The 5044-nt window shown below is 35.8% G+C and overlaps 1 pseudogene; it reads right to left on the reverse strand.

Moving 5' to 3' along the window:
- Positions 1 to 1489: 1489 nt before the first annotated feature.
- LOC148549166 (serine/threonine-protein phosphatase 7 long form homolog) lies at positions 1490 to 3047 on the reverse strand (annotated as a pseudogene).
- Positions 3048 to 5044: the final 1997 nt, after the last annotated feature.

The raw sequence follows: 5044 nt of genomic DNA on the forward strand, positions 1-5044 counted from the left end.
GGTTGTGACCGCAAAATTGCATGCAAATCAACTTGCATCAGGAAACATCCAGGTTAATTGCTTCGACAGGATGAATGTGGTCTTTGAAGTTCGTGAGATGCCAAGTGGAACGGAGTATGCCGTCGACCTCCGTCGACAACGGTGTGACTATGGTGAGTTTCAGGTGGATCGAATTCCTTGACGACATGTGTTTGCATGTTGTGCAAATCAGTGACTGGATTGGCGAGTGTATGTTCATGGCATTTACAAGATGGACCAAGTTCGGAGGGTTTACCGAGCTAGGTTTAGGCCACTGGGGAATCCTACTACATGGCCTGCGTACAACGGGCCTCGATTTGTATCGAATCCGTACTTGAGACGAGTGACCAAAGGTCACCCTAGGATGACACGTTTCTTGAACGAGATGGACACGCGAATGTTACGTGGTCCTAGGTGATGTAGGCAATGTGGAGCCGAGGGACACATCCGTAATACATGCCGTCGCTCAGTTGGTGCAGGTCCCAGCAACCCAGCACAGTAGATTTATATCTTTCATGTTTCATTCAAGTACTTTATGGCATTTGGTAGTTTATGTTTTATCCTAGTTACGAAACCACCTTATTGGAACATTGTAATTTCATGAAACTTCTTTATGACATCTGAGACTTTAAACTTTATCCAAACAATCTATGATATTTGAGACTTTATAACTTATCCAGGAATACATAGATATTGTTAAGTACACAACTATAATACATAGTAATAAAACATAGAGCATTTATCGTAGTCTAAGCACAGTACGGCAACATAGAAAATATCAGTGATACATTAAAACGTTCCACCATACATAGAAAATATTAAGTACACAACAACTATTTTCTCAGTGCCCACTTTATATCTTTCACAAAGTTCTTGCATTTCTTGGTGGCCCTCTTGAACACGGACGGGGTGTATCGATTAGCGCTACGAAGTGGAGGATCAACCCTGAGATTATATCCTTTACTTGTCTCACCTGTACATAATTTAATTAAACAGACCGCCCAACCATGTATATGGTATGAACAAACAAAAAGAAACACCAACAAGTACATAATATAATCAATTGACAGTAAATTAAACCTAAAATTGGACCTGCATGATCACCATCATCAAAAGCATCGTTGCGGGATTCTTCATCCTCATCCATGTCCTCATCTTCACTCTCCTCGTCATCTTCATCATCTGGTTCATCTACTAGATACTCATTGGTCTCATGCTCAGTTGTCTTAGCATTTTCTTCAATTAGATCCATTGAGACACGCCGTGGGTTTTGACTATTAAGTATCCCCCGACCGTCGTCACTCCTACTAGAATCTCCAGACACCAACCCTCCAGAAGAAACTGAGGTAGCTCGGCATGGATGCCTCGCGTCCAAAGAATACCTACCTGGTATGAAATCAGGCTGATGGCTAGATTGTGGCTGGCCTGCATCTGCAGCCATGAACCCAAGTAACTGGCTAAAAGAAGCTCCCTATCCTGAGTCAAACTGTGGGGTACTCCCATACTGTTGATATATTGGGTATGATGGGGTAAATTGTGTCTGAACTACATATGGGACCAAGGACTGTGGTTGTTCTTGAGGAGGTGGATGTGGAGGTGGAGGAGGCGGTGACTGTGGCTCCTGCTCTTCATTGTCATCATCCATAACTGGGTTACCCTCATCATTCTCTTGAACCACAATATTTGACAAGTTCAAGTGGTTGCCATATTTGGTACGATACCAGTGCATGTAAATATCCAAGGGATGCTGTGGAGGCACCGGATGCTCAGTAAGAATGTGATTATACCTGTTTGTCCACTGCATCACCCAAAATGAATGGGACGTGGCTGTGGCCCAGTTAAGATTCTTAGGACCAGTCAGTGTTTCTCCGTGTGCCTTGTCTAGATTCCGTTTTTGATGAGGAACTCCCTGAACAAAACCAAACTTTCTTTTAAACCTATCGGTTGCATGCCACTCAATGCATTCGAATGAAATCAACGGGACTGTAGCGCTCCACACAACAGAGTGCATGTTGATGTCTTCTGGGATTATATCTAGATCAATGCGGTCAACACCATAAGCAACCCACACAAACTGCACACAATACAAGAGACAGATAATTACAAGCCAAATAATAGTAACACTAAGTTGGAAACCAATACTTTTCTAATGAAAACACACCTGGCCTTTCTGAAGCTCATCTAATAACTTTCTAAAGTGGGCGAGACAAAGATATCTCTAGTGTCGGTCACCACGCTCCCAGTTACGCCACCTAAAATGATTTATTTTATTAGCACAATTTAAATAGAAATATGAACATACTAAGTAGGTTGATAATGTTACCTGTTTGCAAGCAAAAAACTGCGGGGTTTCCTACGAGCCGTCACAAGATACGGTAGGCAGATCCAAGCGCAAGCTAGCAAAAGTGTTAGTGGACCATCGATTTCCTTACAGTCAAAACGAGATGCCCTGCATAACGACCTGTACAGGTGCGCTAAACATACCGATCCCCAACTATACTGACCGATACTACCAAAATCACGGAGCAAAGGCAGATACTTCTAGTGCACAGATGCCCCAGACTTGTCTCCAAGGAAGATCGTACCCAATAACAACATAATGTGGTACTTCACGTACCTCTGGATACTGCTTTCGTCAATCAACTGTAAACGTTCTTTTAGATCCCGAAGCCACGTCAATTTTATGCCGCTTCCTCTGCAGTCAGACTTGGTCGGTGCAACCCCAAACTGGTGAAAACACTTACCCTCTAAGGCTGCGAAACTGCTCAACGTGATACCTGTCACTGGAAGACCGTTCGTCGGGAGACCAAGAAAACAGCTACATCCTCCAGTGTCACTGCACACTCACCAATCGAAAGGTGAAAGGTGTGTGTGTCTGGGTGCCACCTTTTGATTAGAGCATTGACTAGTACTTTCTGGCATTGAACTACTCCAATCTAAGAAGCATGATAAAAACCGATAAACCGTAAATGTTCCTCCACATTAGGATGGTACCGATCCGGAAGCACTGGGTGGTCACATGTCAACATTCATAAACTTTACAAAAATATAACGAACTATTAATCAAATCATTAATAATTACTAATTTACCACTAAAATTTAGTAATTTCCGAATTAGATCCATCAATTATAATGGTCTGATGCTAAACTTCCTGTTAATTATACAATTTAATAACTACCATGTATGAATAAATACAAGTAACACAAACAATCTTACTAAATCTAATTTACTTGACAATTAACTAATTCCTATACCACTAACTACAGTTTCTAACTAACTATCACTACTAACAACTAATAGATAATTCCAGTTCTTATTTAATAATCAAAATTCTCAATATTATTACAAAAAATTATATACCAATTTAATTTATTTAGTTACAAAAATTATCATAATTCCTAAAATTAAAATTTTTAAAATTAATCATAAAAGTTAATTAATTAATTAGAATTTCTAAAACTACTACCAAAAATTTCTAAAATATTCTCTAACTAACAACATCTAAACATAATAACAAAAAATTATCATAAACCCTAACATTATAATTTCTAAAATTAATCATAAAAGTTAATTAATTAATTAGAATTTCTAAAACTACTACCAAAAAGTTCTAAAATATTCTCTAACTAACAACATCTAAACATAATAACAAAAAATTATCATAATTCCTAAAATTATAATTCCTAAAATTAATCATAAAAGTTAATTAATTAATTAAAATTTCTAAACCTATTACCAAAAAATTTCTAAAATATTCTCTAACTAACAACATCTAAACATAATAACAAAAAAATATCATAATTCCTAAAATTATAATTTCTAAAATTAATCATAAAAGTTAATTAATTATTTAGAATTTCTAAAAATATTACCAAAAATTTCTAAAATATTCTCTAACTAACAACATCTAAATATATATATACCTAACTTCAATTTCTAACAATAATACTCAAAAAAATTCTTAAAAAAATAATTATAATTCTAAAATTTGAAAAAAATTAAGAAAATAAACTTACTTAATCAGGATGACACAGATAATTTACAATGTGAAGTTCAGGACGATCAACATCTTTACCTTTGTGTTTCTTTGACATTGTTTAATTTTTTTGGGCATGCACTGTGAAGAACACCGGAGGAAGAAGAAGATGAATAGAGAATGGAATGGCTTTGAGGGTTAGGGGGGTTTGAAAGTGAGATTTCGGACAGAGGGAGTGGGGGCAACAAGGGGTATGTTGGGTTGAGGGGCACCGTTCTAGGGAGCTGGGTTTGCGCGACGCGTGGAATGGCATCCACAAATCGGACCGTGCGTTTGGTCCATGCAATTCGGACCGTCCGATCTCCTCCCACCCTGTCGTACCGTCTGATTTCTGTCAAACTGACACTACACCCTGGTTAAGCACATACGCTCCCCATATCCGTGACTAACTCCTTCAAGGCCTCCATATGAAAATTAAAAAGCGTCACTTTGTTCTTTGATTTGGGTATGAAAACAGTTCGTTTGAAAACTTTTAATGGTATAAAATTAAATTGAATTCTATCAAAAATTGAATTTTAGTCAGAATTGAATTAAATTCTAGTGTTTGGAATAAAATAATAAAACTATAGAATTGAATTGAATTCCAATATTTGAAATACTTATCAAATGAATTAACGTTTTATAATAGACAACTTTATCCTTTATTAATATAATCTTATATTTAAATAATAAATATATTTATTTATTAAATTATATAAAATAATTAAAAAATTGTAACTTCTAATTTTTTTAACTAAAATTTGCTTACCTCTTTTAAAAAACAAAAATTAGATTAATCTAAAAATATTAAATTTAAAAATTATTATTATTAATTAAAAAAATTAAATAATTCTTTATTGTTGATTCTAATGACAAACCAACAAAAAAAAAAAAACATGAACTATCAAGAACTAACTTGTTGAATGATCTAATGACATAGCAAGTAAAAAAAAAAGCTAATTATTAACTGCAAATTATAGCAACTAATTCATGTTATTAAAGTGAAACAA

This window comes from Arachis ipaensis, chromosome B8 (genome assembly GCF_059453495.1).
Source record: "Arachis ipaensis isolate K30076 ecotype BB chromosome B8, ASM5945349v1, whole genome shotgun sequence".
NCBI classification, from domain to species: domain Eukaryota; kingdom Viridiplantae; phylum Streptophyta; class Magnoliopsida; order Fabales; family Fabaceae; genus Arachis; species Arachis ipaensis.